At 38.0% G+C, this 24,000-nt stretch overlaps 1 pseudogene; it reads left to right on the forward strand.

Moving 5' to 3' along the window:
- Positions 1-10,504: 10,504 nt before the first annotated feature.
- Positions 10,505-24,000, forward strand: part of LOC135222475 (RNA-binding protein 25-like) — a 99,420-nt pseudogene continuing 85,924 nt past the window's right edge.

Genomic DNA, 24,000 nt, shown 5'->3' on the forward strand with positions numbered 1-24,000 from the left:
AATAATAATAATAATAATAATAATAATAATAATAATAATAATAATAATAATAATAATAATAATTAATGTGGCGCCGTGGCAGAATGGGTTAGGTCGTCAATGGACTGGTTAAGCAACATTGGGGCTGGTCAGTTGTTGGATGGGTGACCGTTCTCCTCGGCGTTGATTCCTTTACCATAATTTCCTCAGTCTACTCAGCTGTAAATGAGTACCTATCCCTGATGGGTTAGGGTCCAGCTATGGGTTAAATAGCAAAACTCAGCAATGATGTTAAGAAATGAAGGAATAAACGAGAACGACGTAAATGGAACCTCTGGCAACAGAGGAGCTTCGTCCGGCAGCCAGGTATTCAACCCAATTGAAGGGGAAGACGGTCAGGTACTTGGAGGTCGTCATCCAGCAACTGACCACCACAACGACAGTAACCAACAGCCTGAGATTGGAGCTACAGAAGCAAACCAAAGGAAGAAATGGACAAGAGAAGAAAATAAGGAAATATGGAGATGCTACATCAGAAGCAACCCGACGGAGAGAGGATATAGAAGAAGGTTGGTCAACATCTGGAATGAGAGGAATAACACCCCCCAAACAGAGCAGAGGCTTGCAGACCAAGTAAGGAACATAAAGAAAAAGAACTGGCTCTCCCCAACAGAAAGAGAAGAACTGGAAAGGGAAATGTCACACGATAATGAATTACACGAAGACGAACTGAGAGACGATGCCACAGAAGACGACAGGGATGATGAGGTATCAAACAACGACACACGAAGAAACACCGACGAAGTGTCAGAGAGGACGGAATGGGTAGAAAAGATTAGACAATGGATGGAGCCAGATACAGAGAGAACAAAGATCCCCTCCATGAAAGCCTACATCACCAAGAAATTAAGGGATAAAACAAGTGAGGTCAGTGAAATAATGGGCATAATACACACCACCAGTATTACAGAAACAAATAACTTGGCATATGCAGGAGCAAGATTAGTAGCAGAACTGATGGGGATTCGAACACCAACACCACCAGCACAACCAACCCAACAGAAACCAAAACAGCAACCTCCTTGGAAAAAGCGCCTAGAAAAGCAAATCATGGTGATGAGATCTGACTTGAGTAAACTGAAAGAGATGGCAGAAAATAGGCTAAGAAGCAAGAAAACAAGGGAGGAACTGAACGAGAAATACAAAGTACAAGAGAGGGGACTAAAAACACAATAGAAGATATAAAACAGAGGCTTAAGGCCAAAGCACATAAGATCCAACGGTACATGAACAGGAATAAGGGATACCAACAGAACAAACTATTCGGAACCAACCAGAAAAGACTATACAGCCAACTAAGAGGGGAAGACAACCACCAAGAAATTCCTGAAGCCGAACCAAGTAAGAGACTCTGGGAAAACATATGGAGCAATCCGGTATCACACAACAAACATGCAACATGGCTCCAGGAAGTCAAGGAAGAAGAAACAGGGAGAATAAAACAAAGATTCACAGACATCACGACAGACACAGTCAGAAACCAACTAAAGAAAATGCCAAACTGGAAAGCCCCAGGTCCCGATGAAGTCCATGGATACTGGCTCAAAAACTTTAAGGCCCTACCTACACCCACGAATAGCAGAACAACTCCAGCATTGTATCTCAAATCACCATACACCCAAATGGATGACCACAGGAAGAACATCCTTAGTACAAAAAGACAAGAGTAAGGGAAATATAGCCAGTAACTACAGGCCTATCACCTGCCTACCAATAATGTGGAAGTTACTAACAGGTATCATCAGTGAAAGGCTATACAACTACCTAGAGGAGACAAACACCATCCTCCACCAACAGAAAGGCTGCAGAAGGAAGTGTAGGGGCACAAAAGACCAGCTCCTGATAGACAAAATGGTAATGAACAGTAGGAGAAGGAAAACCAACCTAAGCATGGCATGGATAGACTATAATAAAGCCTTCGACATGATACCACACACGTGGCTAATAGAATGCCTGAAAATATATGGGGCAGAGGAAAACACCATCAGCTTCCTCAAAAATACAATGCACAACTGGAATACAATACTTACAAGCTCTGGAATAAGACTAGCAGAGGTTAATATCAGGAGAGGGATCTTCCAGGGCGACTCACTGTCCCCACTACTCTCCGTAGTAGCCATGATTCCCATGTCAAAAGTACTACAGAAGATGGATGCCGGGTACCAACTCAAGAAAAGAGGCAACAGAATCAACCATCTGATGTTCATGGACGACATCAAGCTGTATGGTAAGAGCATCAAGGAAATAGATACCCTAATCCAGACTGTAAGGATTGTATCTGGGGACATCAGGATGGAGTTGGAATAGAAAAATGCTCCTTAGTCAACATACAAAAAGGCAAAGTAACGAGAACTGAAGGAATAAAGCTACCAGATGGGAGCAACATCAAACACATAGATGAGACAGGATACAAATACCTGGGAATAATGGAAGGAGGTGATATAAAACACCAAGAGATGAAGGACACAATCAGGAAAGAATATATGCAGAGACTCAAGGCGTTACTCAAGTCAAAACTCAACGCCGGAAATATGATAAAAGCCATAAACACATGAGCAGTGCCAGTAATCAGATACAGCGCAGGAATAGTGGAATGGACGAAGGCAGAGCTCCGTAGCATAGATCAGAAAACCAGGAAACATATGACAATACACAAAGAACTACACCCAAGAGCAAATACAGACAGACTATACATAACACGAAAGGAAGGAGGGAGAGGACTACTAAGTATAGAGGACTGCGTCAACATCAAGAACAGAGCACTGGGGCAATATCTGAAAACCAGTGAAGACGAGTGGCTAAAGAGTGCAGGGGAAGAAGGACTGATAAAAGTATACGAAGACCCAGAAATATTCAGAAACAGGAGAAGGACAAACAGAACAGAGGAATGGCACAACAAACCAATGCACGGACAATACATGAGACAGACTAAAGAACTAGCCAGCGATGACACATGGCAATGGCTACAGAGGGGAGAGCTCAAGAAGGAAACTGAAGGAATGATAACAGCGGCACAAGATCAGGCCCTAAGAACCAGATATGTTCAAAGAACGATAGACGGAAATAACATCTCTCCCATATGTAGGAAGTGCAATACGAAAAATGAAACCATAAACCACATAGCAAGCGAATGCCCGACACTTACACAGAACCAGTACAAAAAGAGGCATGATTCAGTAGCAAAAGCCCTCCACTGGAGCCTGTGCAAGAAACATCGGCTACCTTGCAGTAATAAGTGGTACGAGCACCAACCTGAAGGAGTGATAGAAAACGATCAGGCAAAGATCCTCTGGGACTATGGTATCAGAACAGATAGGGTGATACGTGCAAATAGATCAGACGTGACGTTGATTGACAAAGTCAAGAAGAAAGTATCACTCATATATGTCTCAATACCATGGGACACCAGAGTTGAAGAGGAAGAGAGGGAAAAATGGATAAGTATTAAGATCTGAAAATAGAAATAAGAAGGATATGGGATATGCCAGTGGAAATTGTACCCATAATCATAGGAGCACTAGGCACGATCCCAAGATCCCTGAAAAGGAATCTAGAAAAACTAGAAGCTGAAGTAGCTCCAGGACTCATGCAGAAGAGTGTGATCCTAGAAACGGCGCACATAGTAAGAAAAGTGATGGACTCCTAAGGAGGCAACCCGGAACCCCACACTATAAATACCACCCAGTCGAGTTGAAGGACTGTGATAGAGCAAAAAAAAAAAAAAAAAAAAGCAATAATAATAATAATGAAAATTTTATAACTGTCGAACCAAATCTGAAAAGCTGCCAGATATTTTAGGAGGATAATGCCTAATTTGTTATTGCGATTCGTTAAATATTTATAATACATGATCTGTGGAATGAACAAACGTAAATCTCCGGAACTTACCCGTGTATTGCCAAAAATTTTGAAAGCTACTAATTGAGTGGCCTTGGCTAGAAGGAATAAGGTTTATTTTTTCTTTCGGTTCTCGTTCCGGATGCAGCTTGAATTTCTATTCTGAAAATAATAGAAACCATGATAATGAAATATTTAGAGACTGAGGGTTTGTTATCCTGCAATTAATATGAAACTGAAAGAATGAAGAACACTAGACCTCTCTCTCTCTCTCTCTGTCTCTCTCTCTCTCTCTCTCTCTCTCTCTCTCTCTCTCATTTGCTCTTATTACGAAGTTAAACCAAACTTTCGAAATTCGAGATTTCGAAAGACTGCCTTCCCTGGTCTCAAGATTAATACATAAAGTTCGATTTGTGTTCTTGATAACTTTCCATACAAATGCTGATGTCATGTACCTGCTTTGAATCATTCCATAGAATTGTTTACAAATATCCAGATCAGTGTGGGTGGGATTGTCTAAACATGTATATGGTACTGATTTATGTATACCATAAATAATGAGAAATGAAAAAGATGAATCGAAATGCTTCTCATAACAGAGGTACATTATTGGAAACAAATCTTTATTAAAAAAAAAAGTGGAGGAAGGTACGCCAGATAATTATTTCGTTGAAGTGAAAGGGGAGAGGGAGGCCGTGGATTAAATAGGGGTTTAGACTGGCGGTTTTGTAAAGAGATGTAAAAATAAAGCAGCATAAACAGAAGAGAAGAAGGACTCTGAAAGGTTTTAAATTGGAAAACACATTCGGTACTGCAAAACACACTAAAGTAGTAAAAGTGATAATGAACTTTCAGAATGTACTTCTCGGGTACTTACTAAGGCGCTAGAATGGCTGGGAACCTTTGTAGAAAAATAGAACACTTGTTGAAGTGAGAGGAGGAATTGAAATAACGAAGGGAAAGGTTGTGAGTGTAGACGAAAACAAGCAGAAAATGCATCGAAGTTTCTTCGAGCGATCGAGTTTTCTGTACAACATATAATGCTGTATAAAGCTATGAGTTACCACCAGCCATCGCTCAGTTGCTCCCCAGATACGATGAAGTGAAGGTACTTCGCATCCCTCCAGAAAGTACTACCAGAAGCACGATCCACGGCTAACATTAAATAAAATAAAACCTGATGAGGCTAGATCTGAGGGTGGACAGAAAAAGTGCGGACGGACAGATAAAGCCGCCACAATAGATTTCTCTTACAGAAAGCTAAAACAGGCACAATGGATTAAAGGCGATCCGGGAAAATAATAATGAAAGTGAAGTTATTTCTGGGGATTGTGACAAGTATCATGACGTGGAAAACAAGGCAATTTCCAAGAAAGGCGGATCTAAACTGAAATTATGTGGACTTCAGACCCAGGCTGGAGATGAAAATACATTGCTGTAAAAGAGATAAAGAAACGATAGACCGCCAAGGACTTTTAAGTATAAGTGTTTGCTATTTTGAACTAGAGAGAATTTTATGGGGGTTTGTGGGTCTGGATCGATTGTATACTGATGTCAAAGAAAAATTGTTAGGAGAACATAGTTTTGTTTTGACAAGCATAATGAAGATATGCAAATTAAGAGTTTAAGAAGTAATCTTATTTCTTCAGATATAGCGCCTCATTGGCGTGGTTGGTATGGTCTTTGCCTATCACCTCGGTGGCCGCGAGTTGGATTCTCGGTCATTCCAATGAGGTGTGAGAGATGCGTATTTCTGGTGATAGAAGTTCATTCTCGACGTGATTCGGAAGTCACGTATAGCCGTTGACCCGTTTCTGAATAACCACTGGTTCCTTGCAATGTAAAAACACCATACAAACAAAATATTTCTTAAGATAAATGGTAATCATAAACATGTAAAAGTTTGCAATACAAACAATTCTTAACTTAATTCACATTTACTTGAAGAAATGAACCAAGTATCCAGGTGTGGATACTATGTTCATTGCAATGTCACTAACGTTTTTGAAAAAGTACGTACGTTATTGCAAGGGAAGGCAATGATGCTTACCCGGCAACTTGAAATGGATTTGGGTTAGAGTGGCACTCATTGCCACTTCGTCAAACACTTGTCGTTTTCAAAGACCTCCGCTCCACTGTGAAAGGTTGAGTGTTTCGTAAAGTCTGTAGGATTTTCTCTATCTTACTGATTTACGAAATCTATGCTTTCAGGCCAAGCACTGGGACACTCCCACCCATTCAGCGCTGAAGCAAGTGAAAAGAGGGAGTTGGAGTAGTTGGACAGCAAAATAGAGTAGATTAAGTATAAGGATCTAGAGGTGGTCATGTGAGACAACCCCATGAGATTAAAAATCTCATTAAAAGCGTACAACTGTCTGTAGACAATGATCAGATGAGAGAGAGAGAGAGAGAGAGAGAGTAAAAATGCATCCAGTGGAAAAACGCACAAGCTCTCCGTTGATATTAATTCCGAATACTTCATTCATTCATCATATATAAGATTCCAGCGATTCGTAATTGGCGTCCTCGTCTGGAGCTGGAGACAAGGTAGTGAGTGTCCCCCCAAGAAACATATCTTCATCCGGATGCCTCCAGAACCGTTATTGGTTTCGCGGACAATGGATGAAAAACGCCCACCGCTGGCGGCGGTACAAGGCTTTGACAAGGAATATGGACCAATATACTGCCGGTTATTCTCATCCGATGGGGGCCAAGGCAGTTCTGCATATTGCCCGGCGGACAGACAGATGTGCGAGACTATGACTCACCCGTCCTGGAAGGAGATGGAGGTGGTCCTGGAAGATTAGGAGGAGGAGGAGGAGGAGGAGGAGGAGAAGGCAGAGAAGGTGTGGCAGGGAGACGGGGCTGGGGAGGGGCGGGGATGGAAGATTCGGACAAGCTTCTGCGTGGCACTATTGGATGTGATTGCCAACCGAGGCATGATAGAAAAGACTCTCTCTCTCTCTTTGTAGAGAAGCCAATAAGATCGTGGCCAGTATTTATGGAGGCGATATTTTAATGGGTTTTTGTATTCCCCCGTCCACCATCAGGCTGGGCCGGATAGCTGGGACGGTTTTTATGCGGACAAACCTTTTTCGCTCTGGGAGAGGGAGGGACATTCTGAGATCCACTGTGTGTGACTATTTGGAAGATGTATCGCCTGTCACTCTCACTCTGATTAGGGCTTCTGTCCAGTTTTATGACGGTGATCATACCGAAGGATGAAGAGAAAATATCGCCCCGGCGAAACCGTCCTCGGATTCATTGGGACAAAATTCCACGAATTCTTGGTGCCATTCACGAGATTATAAGAGGATTTGTCGAGCGGTGTTCTGGGTATTTACACGAAGCAGCAGAAAGGTTTTGACTTTTCGGTTTTTCGTTAAAGAAACAATGCTTAATCACTTAACGAGGAAAAAAGGACATGATCTATAACTGGCAGAACAAAAATATTTATCTATCAATTTCCAGAGGATGAACCATGTTCTTAAGGAACAAGACCTCAGGGATCATTGAGTTGAAATTCAAGCTTCCAAAGAATATGGTGTTCAAAGGAATATAAGAACACACAGTTAAGACATTGAAAAAGATATACGCCCTAATGCCATCATTAACAAGGAAACGAGAAATAATCGAGAACTGAGCATTAAATTAACTAGAGAGTTTAAGAAGAACTTACCAAAGAGCAGCTTGAACATCATCACACGCTTACTTCATCATATTCCCGGTTCTGTGTTCCACACAGCAGTTTCTACGTGAAGTTATAAAACAGATAAAAGATAAACCTTGCAATATCGCTGTCATAAAATAGCTCTCAGATAAAAACGAGGATTCAGTTTTGTTCCATTCCCTAGGGGAGATGTTTCACGATGTTTTATGGCAAGCGATGTTATATTTGTAGCAAAGGATCTTTTGTGGCAATAGATATTTTTGTGGTGAAGGGTGTTTTGTGATATAGGATTATTTGCGGTAAAGGATAAGTAGTGATAAAGGATGTCTTGTGGTAAGAGATTTTTTTTAGAAAAACGATGTTTATTGGTAAGTGATTTTTTTTGATAAAGTATTTTATCGGTAGTTTTTTTTATAAGGGATTTTTACTGGTAAGGTATTTTTGTGACAAAGGATGTTTACTAGTAAGGGATTTTTTGTGATAAAGGATTTTTATTGGTAAGGGATTTTTTTGATAAAAGATTTGTACTGGTAAGGAATTTTTGTGATAAAGGGTGTTTATTGGTAAGGGATTTTTGTGATAAAGGATGTTTATTGGTAAGGGATTTTTGTGATAATGGATGTTCATTGGCAAGGGATTCTTTGAGATAAAGTTTATTTATTGGTAAGGGATTTTTGTGATAATGGAAGTTTATTAGTAAGGATTTTTTGTGATAAAGGATATTTATTGGCAAAGGAATTTTTATTATAAAGGATGTTTATTGATTAGGGATTTTGTGATAAAGGATGTTTATTGGTAAGGGAATTTTTGTTATAAACAATGTTTATTAATAAGGGTTTTTATGATGAAGGATATTTATTTGCAAGGGATTTTTTTGCGACAATTGGTGTTTATTGGTAAGGGATTTTTTGTGATAAAGGACGTTTATTGGTAAGGGATTTTTTGTGATAAAGGACGTTTATTATTAAGGGAATTTTTGTTAAAAGGATGTTTATAGGTAAGGGATATATGTGACAAAGGATGTTTATTGGTAAGGGATTCTTTGTGCTAAAGGATGTTTACAGGTAAGGGATTTGTTTTTGATAAAGGATATTTATTGGTAAAGGATTTTTGTGATAATGAATGTTTAGTGGTAAGGAACTTTTTGTTATGAAGGATGTTTATTGGTAAGGGAATTTTGTGATAAAGGATTCTTTTGATAAGGGATTTTTTTTTGTGATAGATGTTTATTGTTAAGGGATTTTTTGTGCTAAAAGATGTTTATTGGTTGGGGATTTTTTTGTGATACAGGTTGCTTTGTGGTAATAGATGTTTATGTGGTAATAGTGGAAGATAATATCCCAGATAATCAAGGTAATTGTGCAAATCGCGATACAAGCATGAAATTTTGCACAAAGGCCCACTAAACTGTTTTATGCACTTTCAAACTCCTGGCTAAAAAAATCCAGTTTTTCAAAATGGCAACCCAATTTTTCAATATGGCAGTTTTTTCAAAGGAAGAAATCTGAAATATCGACTTCAAATTATCTGGTAACGTTCTTTTGAATAAAACTGGTGAATTAATTCATGTACTTCTTTCTAGACTATCCAATAATCAATAATAAGTTAGTTTCTTATAGTTTTGTACTGAGTATGCGCAAAAAATAAGAATAAAAACACAATTTTCACTGCTTAAACATGACTTTTTTGGTATTTCAATATGCGTTTGAAGCACAACTCATGAATAATAATTTTGTTGTTGTTGCCCCAACATTCAGATTTCATAATAATATCAAATAGTATTTGCGCATGCGCAAAAAAAATAAGAGTGATTTACATGCACTACCAGGGCACACTGGTGTAAATCGTTGCCTATTGATAATCGGCATGGGGTTCATTGAAAGCTCATTATGAGTCTCTCAAATAGTTTATGGTTTGCCCCTTTGTACAACCATAGAGTCGCACTTGAATTGACAGGGTGTGCTGACGCGGGATAACCAAGCCAAGGAGGAATGGGCATACTACCTCTGGATGGTGTACAGATCGCACATGGGAGTTAAATTACAATGGATGAACGATCGGGCTGAGTGTAGGAACGCCATCGTCGAACTCTGTCGAATCCCATTCAAATAAAGTGTAGTTTCAGGTGGTAAAAGGATAAACCCTCGGCCTGTAAGTATTCATATCTTAGCTGTATTGGTAAACAATTATTGTCTGGTAAAACAAGTTCTAGTTTTGTATTTATAGTTCATTTAAGCATGGCGAAAAGAATGCGCCTACCTTCAGTCTCAATAGTTAGTTGGGAAACTAATTGGTTAAAATGTTGTTTGTGTCAGGAAGACACAGATGAATCGTTAACATCCTCAGTCGATGGGTACAAAATGTTATCAAGAAATGTTCCCAAATTTCACGAATTAAATATTTTGCCTAATCCACTTGACCTTAGACGGCTAGACGCGGGCAATGGTATTGAGAAAACTCTAACAGACAATGATGCTAAGTATCACCTAAGCTGTCGAATCAAATTTAACAACACTAAGTTAAAACGTGCAGAAGAAACACATCATTCTGAGACCGAATCGAGGAGTGAAACTTGTGAATCTCCAAAATGTACTCGTGGGACAAGCGAGCAACCATCACACGAGAATGCTTACACGTGTTTCCTGTGTGAGGCAATGACCATGAAATTAAATGAAAGGTTAAAGAGTTGTGCAGAGACGCTGCAAGATAAAAGGTTGCTAGCTAAACTTAGCGCAGGTGATGTAATTGCACAAGATATGAAATATCATCCTGGTTGTCTAGTTAGCTTGTATAACAAAGAAAGATCTTGCAAGAAAAAAACAGGAAGATAAATCCGATAAACAAGAATATGTAACTGTTGTCGAAAATATTGCTCTGGCCGAGTTAGGAAATTACATTTTTGAAACTGTGCGAAACAGTGAAGTGTCAAATGCTTTTAGACTAGCAGATCTTGCGAAGATGTTCGAACAGCGGGTACAACAGTTGAATGAGGAGTCATTTGCTATTCATCGTACTCGCCTACAAGAAATGCTGTTGGCTAAGATTACTGATCTACAAGCTTACACTAAAGGAAGAGATGTCCTTCTTTTCGAAAAGGATGTCGGTCCTGCAATAACATTGGCATGCAATTATGATGATACCCAGAATATGGCAAGGACAGCTGACTTCGTAAGACATAAAAGCGCGTAAGTCAAAATTTAATGGCACGTTTGCAGCGGAAGATGTACTGCCTAGTGTTCCTAAATGTCTTCTTGAACTAGTCAGAATGATTGAACATGGTCCTGATATACAGCCACAACTAGAGAATGATGTGTGTAGATCAGATACTGCCATTGCACAGCTCCTTATGTATAATTACCATGCAAAGGTGCCCAAGAAGGCTGAACAACAGCGACATTCTGTGGAACGTGAAATTCCAATATGCATTTATATTTTATATTGGGCTGCTCATTTATGCCAGAACCAGAAAGAAGCAGCTAATTGATACCTTGTTCCACCATGGTTCATGCATTTCGTACTAGCGAGTGCTAGAAGTATCTACACAAATGGGGCAGGCAATGATGGATCGCTTCTTGTCGGAAGGTTTGGTGTGTCCCTCTGTTTTACGATAAGGTATTTTCACAACCAGTGCTGTTGATCTTGATAACATTGAGCACAATCCAAGTTCTACAACTGCGAAGTTGTCATTTCATGGAACTGGGATTTCTATTTTTCAACATCCCTCACCTGACTGACAAACAAATATTTGTAACCCTATGGGAAAATGTCCTTACAAATAGAATTTCAGACAAACCAGCTGTACCTGTGCAACCATTAAAAGGTTGACACTCGAATGTTCGTTCATATCCAGCATGCAGTCATCAATGGATTTAAGGACATTTCCATGTACAGTACAGATACTGACGTTGCAGTTTTGGGAATTTCCTTATTCGAAAAGCTTGGACTTGATAGAATGTGGATAGGTTTTGGTCGAAGTAAGGATTTCCGATGGCTTCCAAGCATCATTGGAAATACCTATATCCGCGTTGCCATTTTTTCACGTTTTTACTGGATGCGATACCGTCTCGGCATTTCGAGGAAGAGGAAAAAAATCAGCGTGGCCTACATGGGAGGTATTTCCGGATGTTTCCCAGGTATTCATTCGCCTTGGTACGTTACCAGATTTAATCTCAGAGTCTGCATTAGAAATCCTTGAAGCTTTTGTCTGCATAATGTACGACAGGGCAACAACTACATTTGCAGTTAATGAATCTCGTTTTCAATTGCTTGTGAGAAAACAAAGGTCTTCTGATGCAATCCCTCCAACTAAGGATGCTTTAATACAGCACATCAAGAGGGCAGCATACCAAGGTGGACATGTTTGGGGTCAAGTGTTGAATCGAAATCAAGAGCTGCCTAGTCCTGAAATTTGGGGTTGGCTACAAAATAAAGACAGTGAAACATGGAAACCCAAATGGAAATCAATCCCTTCTGTTGCTGCATCTTGTCAGGAAATGTGGGTGTAAAATATCAAATTGTGTTGGTAACTGCAAGTGCTGTCGCTCTGGGCTTTCTTGTACAGGATTATGAGGTTATTTTGTATCCTAATAAGGTAAATTGTACTTTTGTGGAATGGTTGCAGCCAGAATTTACAATTCCCGTTAACGATCAATAATAAAACGGCCTATTTTTTTTTTTTTACCATTTTGCAGCCATTTTCAGTTGAGGGAAGGATATAAAAGTAGGGTAGTTTCGTGAAATTTAAAGTAATTAATCCTAAACTACCCTACTTTATGGCCTTCCCAAACTCACAAAAACAATCTTACATTCAAACCCATCGTTTCATGTGCCGGAGCTTTCAATTACAAAATTTCTAAATGGTCAGCTGGCCTCCTTTCCCCTTTTTTTAGGCACTTTTTCTCCCAGTCACATTAAATTTTCGGAAGATTTTTGTCACAAATTCAGAGAAGCTCATAAAACTTTTAAGCCTTGACGTAGATTCCCTATTCAGATCCTTTCCCATTGGCACTTGACAAAATAATAAAGTTAGTTGAATTTTGTGTATCTAATAATGTATTTTCATTCGGGGAATCATTCTACGAACAAAAATTCGGGTGTAGTATGGGTAGACCTTTAAGTCCTATTTAAGCCAATTTGTACATGGATTACTTTGAAACTACAGTAATGAATGCAATAAAACCCAAAAACATGCTGTGGATGAGATATGTAGATGATATTCTAATATTTTAGGATAATAGATGGGGCAATTTTAATGAATTCCTTTCAAAATTAAATGCCTTAGTGCTCAGCATCAAATTTAAGGTCCAGTAGGAAACAGACAACAAAATTCCTTTTCTTGATGTTTTAATAATCAGAGACACGACAGAATACAAATTTACCATTTACAAAAAACCAACGTTCTCACTTTCATACATTCACTACTTCAGCTATCATGACATTCCTATCATGATAGGCGTAGCCAGCAACCTATTCTTAAGAGCCTTACGAATTTGTTCCCCAGATTTCCAGGAAAAAGAATTTGAACTAATTCGTAAGCAGCTTTTGTCTTTAAGGTATCATGACCATATAATTGAGAGAGCAATTCACAAAGCAAACGTAATTTTCTACCGACCCCCTCAAGACAAGACCAGAGACACACCCAGCAATAAAATAAAAATTCCACACCTGGACAGGATTAAGACGGTGACCCAGACCTCGGTAGATCTAACTCTTTTGCATTTACTTACCCAAATACCTTAGCCAAATCCCTGATTAGCGTCCAACAAAAGACATCCCCCAAGGACACAGGCGTTTACGAAATCCCATGCTTGGACTGTGACCAATCTTACGACGGACTTACAGGAAAATCACTTCCCCAGAGATTACTACAACATAAACTGTCAGTATGGACAACAGAACTCAGCTATTTTCAACCATATAAATGAACATAACTATAGAATAAACTGGAATTTGTCACATATAATTTATAGCAGCAACTGCCGGTACAAGAGTCAAATGATGGAAACAGCCTTGATTAAACAGTGGCAGGTAATAAACATCTCAAAAGGAGCATGGGATTCAGATATCATCGACAAGGTTTCCATTCAACCAACGCTTAAGAAGATTAAAGGAAGATTATCAGCGGGAGTGACCTAAATTGGCTTACCTGTGGATGGACCTCTTGGTATAAATGCCACCTTTTCTGTAACATTTCTCATTCATCTACCTGAAGAGGGAGACAGCAGTCTCTGAAATATAGAATTTTTCTCTCTATATTTTGGTGTTTTTATGGGCTCCTTTAATTAGATATATAAAAACATGTTAATTCCGAGGTAGAGAAAATTGGATATTAAAGGACATCTGTAGCTTAATGCATGTATGTGAATGACGGTGATGTGATAATGTTTTATTCACACACACACACAGGCCTATATATATATATATATATATATATATATATATATATATATATATATATATATATATACAAATATACATATATATATATATATATATATATATATATATATATATATATGTGTATATATATATATATATATATATATATATATATATATATATATATATATATATATATATATATATATATATTTGTGTGTGCGTATGTGTATACACATACACACACACGAACAGGAGTTAATATGCGTAAAGTAATAATATGTGCAGGGAGCAGACCTTCTTTAATACACGTTTTGTTGAAAATAATGGCAGTTTTCAACGAATTAATCCAATAAAGGATCTTTCCAACTCTCCTGATAATTCGTTTTTCTGAATCACCCAGGTTGTTGAGGGGAATTCCAATGTTCATATTTGTCATTATTAGGATATTTGTCAAAAATATTCTATCAAAATATTCTTTGATAAAATATATTTGACAATTATCCTAATTATGACAAATATGAACATATGGAATAACAGGACATTTGTCAAAAGTATTCTATCAAAATATTTTTTGATTAAATATTTTTGACAAATATCATAATTATGACAAATATGAACATATGGAATAATCAGGATATTTGTCAAAAATATTTTATCAGAAAATATTTTGATAAAATATTTTTGACAAATATCCTTATTATGACAAATATGAATATTGGAATAATCAGGATACCTATTTGTCAAAGATATTTTATCAAAAAATATTTTGATACAATATTTTTGACAAATATCCTAATTATGACAAATATGAACATTGGAATAATCAGGATATTTGTCAAAAATATTTTATCAGAAAAATATTTTGATAAAATATATTTGACAAATATCATAATTATGACAAATATGAATATTGGAATAATCAGGATCCCTATTTGTCAAAAATATTTTATCAAAAAATATTTTGATACAATTTTTTTTGACAAATATCCTAACTATGACAAATATGAACATTGGAATAATCAGGATATTTGTCAAAAATATTTTATAAAAAAATATTTTAATACAATATTTTTGACAAATATCCTAATTATGACAAATATGAACATTGGAATAATCAGGATATTTGTCAAAAATATTTTATGAAAAAATATTTTTATAAAATATTTTTGACAAATATCCTAATTATGACAAATATGAACTTTGGAATAATCAGGAAATTTGTCAAAAATATTTTGATAAAATATTTTTGACAAATATCCTAATTATGACAAGCATGAACGTTGGAATAATCAGGATATTTGTCAAAAATATTGTATGAATAAATAGTTTTATAAAATATTTTTAACAAATATCCAAATTATGACAAATATGAGCTTTGGAATTATTGAGGTCAACAACCTAGCTGATTCAGAAAAACGAATTATCAGGAGAACTGAAAAGACCCCCTATGGGATTAAATCGTTGAGAACTGCCATTATTTTCAACATAATAATAATAATAATAATAATAATAATAATAATAATAATAATAATAATAATAATAATAATTTTCTTTTCTTGTCCATTTCTTCCTCTGGTTTGCTTCTGTAGCTCCAGTCTCAGGCTGTTGGTTACTGTCGTTGTGGTGGTCAGTTGCTGGATGACGAACTCCAAATACCTGGCTGCCGGACGAAGCTCCTCTGTTGCCAGAGGTTCCATTTACGTCGTTGTCGTTTATTCCTTCATTTCTTTCCATCATTGCTGAGTTTTGCTATTTAACCCATAGCTGGACCCTACCCCTTCAGGTATAGGTACTCATTTACAGCTGAGTAGACTGAGGAAATTATGGTAAAGATCCTTTCCCAAGGAATCAACGCCGAGGAGAGCGGTCACCCATCCAACGACTGACCAGCCCCAATGTTGCTTAACCAGTCCATTGACGACCTAACCCACTCTGCCACGGTGCAAGCGAATGTCCGGCACTTGCACAGAACCAGTACAAAAAGAGGCATGATTCAGTGGCAAAAGCCCTCCACTGGAGCCTGTGCAAAAAACATCAGCTACCTTGCAGTAATAAGTGGTACGAGGACCAACCTGAAGGAGTGATAGAAAACGATCAGGCAAAGATCCTCTGGGACTATGGTATCAGAACAGATAGGGGGATACGTGCAAATAGACCAAACGTGACGTTGATTGACTAAATCAAGAAGAAAGTATCACTCATTGATGTCGCAATACCATGGGACACCAGAGTTGAAGAGAAAGAGAGGGGAAAAAATGGATAAGTATCAAGACCTGAAAATAGAAATAAGAAGGATATGGGATATACCAGTGGAAATTGTACCCATAATCTTAGTAACACTAGGCACGATCCCAAGATCCCTGAAAAGGAATCAAGAAAAACTAGAGGCTGAAGTAGCTCCAGGACTCATGCAAACGGCGCACATAGTAAGAAAAGTGATGGACTCCTAAGGATGCAGGATGCAACCCGGAACCCCACACTATAAATACCACCCAGTCGAATCGGAGGACTGTGATAGAGCAAAAAAAAAAAAAAAAAAAAAAAATAATAATAATACCTTTGTGAACTGAAGTTTTCAACTCTGAGATTTACAGTAGAATTGGATCAAATGGATAATTCCTTGGGTCCCGGCCGATGTTAATATTATTGTCTAATGAACTTAACGAAAATCTTGCTTGAAAGCCAATATTGACAGGTAGATTTTCATTGGCTGTTCCGCTTCTCGAGTCGAACCTTCCCTGAAAATTCGCAAAAAAAAGATACATAAATAAATATTCGGTCTTTGACGATGAATGAAATAGAATATAAAATAAAGGCCAAAGGTCACGCGCTGGGACTTATGAGGTTACTCAGTGCAGAAAGGGAAATCGAGAATAGAAAGGTTTGAAAGGTGTAACAGGAGGAACACCTCTTCAATTGCTCTATGGAACAATTGTTAAGAAAGGGTGGAAAAAATGTATCTTAGTTTAACCAGACCACTGAGCTAGTTAACAGCTCTCCTAGGGCTGGCCCGAAGTACTAGATATTTTTACGTTTCTAGGAAACAATTGATTACCTAGCAACGGGACCTACAGCTTATTGTAGGATCCGAACCACATTATATCGAGAAATGAATTTCTAATCACCAGAAATAAATTCCTCTGATTCCACGTTGGCAGGGAGGGGAATCGAACTTGCGACTATCGAATCGGAGGGTAGCACGTAACCCGCTCGTCCAACGAGGAACTCAGGAAAGGGTTGATGGAAGAAAGAAAATAAGAACGGAGGTATAGTCAGAGGTATGAAAGAGGTTGCAGCTAAGGGTCGAAGTCGAAGGGACACTGAAAAGAATCTTAACCAATGCCTACAGTGCACTGCGTGAGATGCACCGTAGGCAATAACCCCGCTACGAAGAATCGTTTATAAGGCGCTTCATTACTTTTTAATTGAGTTGTTGCAAAGTTTCACGAAAAGGGAAAATTCAAGTCATTCTAAGGTCTATGCGCGCGCGCACACACACACAAAAACACACACACACACACAAGCACACACACACACACACACACACACACATATATATATATATATATATATATATATATATATATATTGTATATACCTAATGTATATTTTTCTTAAAATTATAGCGCGCGCCATAACGCTCTCTGTATAGCCATCAGCTTTAGATACGCTGCTGACCATTATAAATCGTTAGGCGATATTGACTGGTTTTGCAAAAGGCTGCAAAAGCGGAACTGACAGTCCTTCAACTATGAAAGGAGAAACCGTATGTAGCTATGAAATAAATGTGATTTTGCAAACACTCGAGAGGACAGCCTAAGGGACATTATACTTGGTTATTCGATGACATCTATTATTACAATTTTGAATAACTGTGACTTTTAGCCGGGTACTTTTCCAAGTGTATGTCTGTCTTGTCCTAAAGTAGACGTAGATTCTGAAAAAAATATATTTCAGCAACGATTCCCAATGATCTCAGATCACTCGTTGTGTAATACGTTGGACGAGTCTTTGAAACTTTCTCCGAGAAAACTTTCACCATGAATTACCACAGGAGTCAGCCACTGAATTCCTGTATAGTGAGGAAAATCTAGAACAATTTGCATCGACATCTGAAAGGGGCCTTGGAAATCGTGGCCTCAATAAAGGACAATAGAAACATTCTAGATCCCTTCATCAGGTCTCGTACTTTAATACAACGGGAAAAGGAGACGGGGAAACAAGAAGAGGAGAATATAATGTAGATAGAGTAAAAGATTAAAAAAAGAAAGGCGTAAATAGGATATCGAGTAGAAGAAGGAGAAGAACGCGGAGAGAGGCAGCAGCAGCCAAAGAAGAAGAAGAAGAAGAAGACTATTTTTCACCTGGCTGCAAGCCCGGACTTCATTTTTAGAAGGCTGCTTGATTTTGGAAATGGTCTCGCGGCTGAACCTAAGATTTTCTTTGAAGATGGATGAAGAGGAGCGTCAAAGGGAGACCCGTCATCACAGGGCTTACCGCAAGAATAACGGGTAAGGCAAGGAGAGAGAGAGAGAGAGAGAGAGAGAGAGAGAGAGTTGGTGAAGAAAAGCCATGTTCACTATTTACCTCCGCGGGAGCAGAGAAAGTCCTGATAGTTGTTGCAATATCCTAATGGGTGGCCACACTGCTTGCCCTATACTCTACGCTAGATACGTCGCAGCCGCTGGCTAACTTCGTTTCATTCACGTTTGTTTACATATGTATATATATGCATATATATAATGTATATTTATATATATATATATATATATATGTGTGTGTGTGTGTGTGTGTGTGTGTGTGTGTGTGTGTGTGTGTGTGTGTGCGAAGATAAAAGGCCCATAAAACACTATTTGAACGTTGCAACCATATATTTCGAGCACTTCCTCCTGTGCTCCTGATCATTGGTAAAATATATACAAATCATATGTAGGTGTGGCACTGGATTTCTTTTGGTTTGCAGGTGACAGTTGATCCAGGAAGGAAAGGAATGACACTATTCCCTGGTGTCTTCTGGCCTCATTAAAACTCCCGTCTAGCGACTCTTCCGTAGTCGTATGTTCTTGGACACCTACTTGAGAAGAGGCCTAAGGATTAACTCGTCGATGTCATCCGATTTCCAGTGTCCTCCTGACAGGTTCATATTGTTGGTTAGATTGAACATAGCAGATTCCAGCATCTTCCTTTTGTACGGACGGCTACTTTGGAAAAGCAACTCTGTCCCACTCCAGTTCATAGTAAGGCCTTTGTCCCTATTATGTATGAAAATCCCCGAGTTCTCTGATGCATATCGCACTGATGTTTTGTGCTCTGCTAATCTCTGTGAGATGGATCTACCGGTTTCCCCAACGTAAATCCCATTACAATTGCTACAGGGTATCTTGTAAATTCCGGCCTCTTCTCCTCTTTTAATCAAGTATACGTTAATGAGCGAACTTCCGATGGATTTGGGATAATGGAAAATGAAAGGATTATTATATTTGAGGTGTTCTGTAGCTTTTTGGATGTTTTCATCGTATTGAAGTTTTATATTTTTGTTGAAATCTATTTGTCTGTTGTGAGTGGCACCTCTACAGTACATTGTATTCCCTAAAGAGATCCCAATCACAACAGACAAATAGATTTCAACAATAAAATAAAACTTCCGTGGGATGAAAACATCCAAAAGACATTCTATGACCATATTTTACCAGTGATCAGGAGCACAGAAGGAAGTGCTCGAAATATATGGTTGCAACGTTCAAATAGTGTTTTATTGGTCTTTTATCTTCATGTTAGGGTATTACAGTAAAACACACACACACACACACACGCACACACATATTTATATATAATATATATATATATATATATATATATATATATATATATATAATATATATATATATATATATATATATATATATATATATATATATAAACGACTGGAGAGATGACTAAGAAAATAAGTGACCTTGTTCACAAAGTAAGGAAAATAATTTGGTGCCTTTTATAAGAAACACATAATGATAGACTGCTGAAAAGATGGGTTATGATATGATAAAGTCTCTCTCTCTCTCTCTCTTTTACTCTAACGGTAATTAATAATAGACTCTTAAACCGTCTAGTATTCCAGGCACAATGAGACACCCCTTCTGGAAAAGTCGCACGGGATTTGCTCTTACAACTTATCTTCTCTGGTTGCTTCGAGATATTAAATCGTTTCTGTATGAAAATAGTTTTTTTTTATTAAAAAATTTTTTTTTTGCTTATTTGAAAACTGATTCACTGGACTCGTTCAAACAAGTACGACTCTTGACAACCACCACCACCAAAAAAAGAAGAAGAAGAAATAAAACCGAGCAGAGACTTTTTCGACTGAAACAATGTGAAATCCGTGACTACATACTATTGCAGTAATCGGTTCGTTAATAAGTAATGGATAACAGCTGAATCAGCCGTCAGAACCATAACCCGCTCGAGACGAACATTGAAACGGCCAACGCGAATCAGCAGACAAATAATGAAGCCATAAAGACATAAAAAGGTGAAAGGAAACGGGAACAAAAGAAGCGACATCGTGGTAAAACGCAAATGAGCTCCGGAGTAACAAAAGATTCTCGGCGATCAAACGAAGTGGGAGAGGAAGAGGAAGAGGTAGCGGGGAGGGAGGAGGAGGCGGAGGAGGATGAAAGGTGGGGGAGAGGAGAGGAAGACGCAACAGGAAGCATTTCCTAGAAATGAATTACGAGGCAAAGTAACGAAGTTTGCATAAAGGTTGTTGGAGCTGGCAGAATATTTTCGGGCCTCATTTCCACAAAGCGGCGGCTGTCCTCGAATGAGCAGGAAATATTCTACATTCGTTGAAGATGGCTTTCTCATTTTATTTCCTACCAGTTTCCTCAGTATTTGCGTTTGTGAATTGAACTTTCGTGGTTGGATTTCAGCTCACCTCTGCAGCAAGCGCGTTTCTTGCGTCGTCCGTTCACTGAACTCTTTGCTGTTTCGTCTTTAAAGGTTTTCAGTCGAGGTCATTCTGTTGACTGTAACATTTCTCCTCCTCTGACCCGAAGCCAAACCAATTTAATATCGCTGAAGACTGAGTTTTAATCATGCGATTGTTCATCACACTGACTTCAGTTCATATCATTTCTTGTTATTTTTCAGCAGTGTCATACCAGTGGAGACACACAAAAATGTTTCCTTTTTGAAGTCCTAAAATAACTAAAAAATAAAAACACTTAGTTGACATCGAGTCATTATCAGTAATTGGAACGTCATTCTGTAAAACGAGTGAACAAATGGATGAGCCAAATAAAGAATGAAACTTTGCTAGGTGTTCGTCTATACAATTATTGTACGTTTCAATAAAAATTTGAATATTATTTCAGTATTCTTAAAACAGGAACTTAAGATCCCATAGGGAAAAAGAACAGCCATCACTTATTCGAATTATTATTGATTTTAGTAGAACATCACTTGAATCAACAAAGATACAGAGGAAAGTTAAGTGTATCTTAGTTTAACCAGAGCACTGAACTGATTAACAGTTCTCCTAGGGCTGGCCTGAAGGACTAGATATTTTTACGTGGCTAGGAACCAGTTGGTTACCTGGCAACGGGACCTACAGCTTATTGTGGGATCCGAACCACATTATATCGAGAAATGAATGAATAACCACCAGAAACAAATGTCTCTGATTCCACGTTGGCAGAGCGGGGATACTCCAGAGCAAAAAATGCGCTAATTTGAAAAAAAAAAAAACTCTGTTTGAAAACATAAATGGTCGTGAAAATGGAACTTAAAAATTAAACGATATTGAATGTTTCACTTATGCAGATTTCTCCGATACTGGAAAATTCACTTCGTACATTTGACATGTCTAATGGCGGTGATACAATAATGACCATTATTACTTCTCTTTTTGTTTTGGCTGGTATTTTCATAATTGTTGCTATAGTGGATTCACATTAACCGTGCATTTGATGTCTAGGCCCGTCCCTTACGACGCTCCTGATTGGCTGTTGATAAGCCAATCACGGGGCAGGAAACTCTCAGTCTCTATCGAGAGTTCACATAGGTAGGATGCATATTCCGTCTCTCCCGAGGGATACTTTTGAAAGACGCATCCTTCAGGAGAGGTGGAACATAGATCCTACCCATGTGAACTTTCGAGAGAGACTGAGAGTTTCCAGCCCTGTGATTAGCTTATCAACAGCCAATCAGCAGCGTCGTAAGGGACTGGCCTAGAGATCAAATGCACGGTTGATGTGAATCCACTATAGTTGTGTTATTATTATCCGTTTTGCCTCCTTCCGTTACTTGGCAAGAATTTTCTCGCATAAGTGGTGAGGTTACAGACTTCACAACCATATGGACACCCTGCCCCCAGGATAAAGAAACAATACTAAGTTAACAACAAAGAGAAAAATACAGGGAAAGTAGTTTTTCTGTACTTCAGAACAGAAAAGTCTCGGTGAGTTTTTAAAATCTAAATGTCACTATAGTTCAGTTTCCCTTAAATAAATTGAAAGCAAAAACAAAAAAAGGAAACATAGAAAAAAAGAACAATTAAGAGTTTGTTACCATCCACTAATCTGGAAGTTTTCCATTTTACCTGATAAGGAGAATGTTCTAAGTAATAAATCATATAAGTGGACATTAATACAGATATCGATTTTTATCTCAAAGCAGTTTCCATGGCGAAAATGGACGTTATTTTAGATTAGCCTTTTTTCACTTTTCAAAAACTCCTTTTTTTGTTCCCACGGTTATTCTACCACTTTAGGTAATCATTCCTTTCATGGTAATCGTAGTTCCTGCTTTGAGTCTTTCAATTTTTTCATGTATAATAAGGCCAGTTACTCGACATTTTCTTCGGCTTGAAGAAACAGCGGAAGAATTGAAGAAACGTGCCTTTGTTGAAATCAAGCATTTTGCCCCCTGCTAGAGATGTTTATTCCTACCAAATAACGAGTTTTTTATTTGATATTTTTTTGAGCAACGCTTTCTTAATTTTTTTTCTCCAACGTGAGCGCTTCGTCATCAGGTTGGAAAAATGACTTGTCCCAAAACAGCTATCGCCTTTAATTGAGTTTTTATTTTTTTATTTTTAACATTTCATTTCGCTTGTGTTTAATTTAAAATGTTTCGTAGATTTGCTGATGGTTTGTCTATACTTTCTTTACTTTCAATCTGCTCTTTGCCTTTGAGGTATAGTTTGGTGGCCCGGTTAGAGTTGGTCACGTATTTTCTAGTAACCGCTGACAGTTATTACCGAAGATCTAATGATGTCCTTATTTATTTTTTTAATTGGGTTTTGCTAGTCTTCGACTGCTTTGTGTGTGAATAATGAGTGAAAATGAATATTCACAAGTGTATCCAATAACTGTTCTTTTTATGTAATTTCTCAATTTATTCACTAATGTAAGGTATGAGAATTATATGATTAGATGACTTTTCTCAAAGTAGAGGAAATAGTGACTGATTAGTAGAAACACTAGTCCTTCTAATGCAGAAATTTTTAGCGGCTGAGGATTAAATCTAAAGTCTCAGTGCTTTGGGCATAATTTCTAAATATGTACACCGTACATATTATCTACCATAGGGGGTTTTCCTCTAACCCCGCGCTTTTTTTGCTTTAAATGACCGAGGAGAGATCTGTATTCTAAAATGCAAAAGGAAGTAAAACTCATAACGAATGGAATGATGGCTTGGGCAACTTTCCTTTGTTAGGAGGATTTGTCTACACAATAAATGTTGAACGGGATGGGGTGAAGTCATGTAGTTTTTGAAAGTGGACCAAAGTGTTGATGACAGTTTAGACTTGGGATAAACTAGGAAAGGTAGGTCAGATAAGGTCAAATCTTGGGGTATGTCTGGAGGCGCTGAAGTCATTGGGACCTAATATCCAACTGGTGGGTCTTTTGTGAATCCTCTTACACTGATGAATATTTTCGAGGGAGTGAGCAGTCTTGATTTAACAGTTCATGACGACTGCTGACTTACTTTTTCGGAGGCTAAAATTCATTAATATTAATTTCACCGTTGATCTTTGCTGACCATATTCTATTTCAATCCAGAAATGTCTATGG

Source organism: Macrobrachium nipponense, chromosome 3 (assembly GCF_015104395.2).
Source record: "Macrobrachium nipponense isolate FS-2020 chromosome 3, ASM1510439v2, whole genome shotgun sequence".
Taxonomy (NCBI): Eukaryota; Metazoa; Arthropoda; class Malacostraca; order Decapoda; family Palaemonidae; genus Macrobrachium; species Macrobrachium nipponense.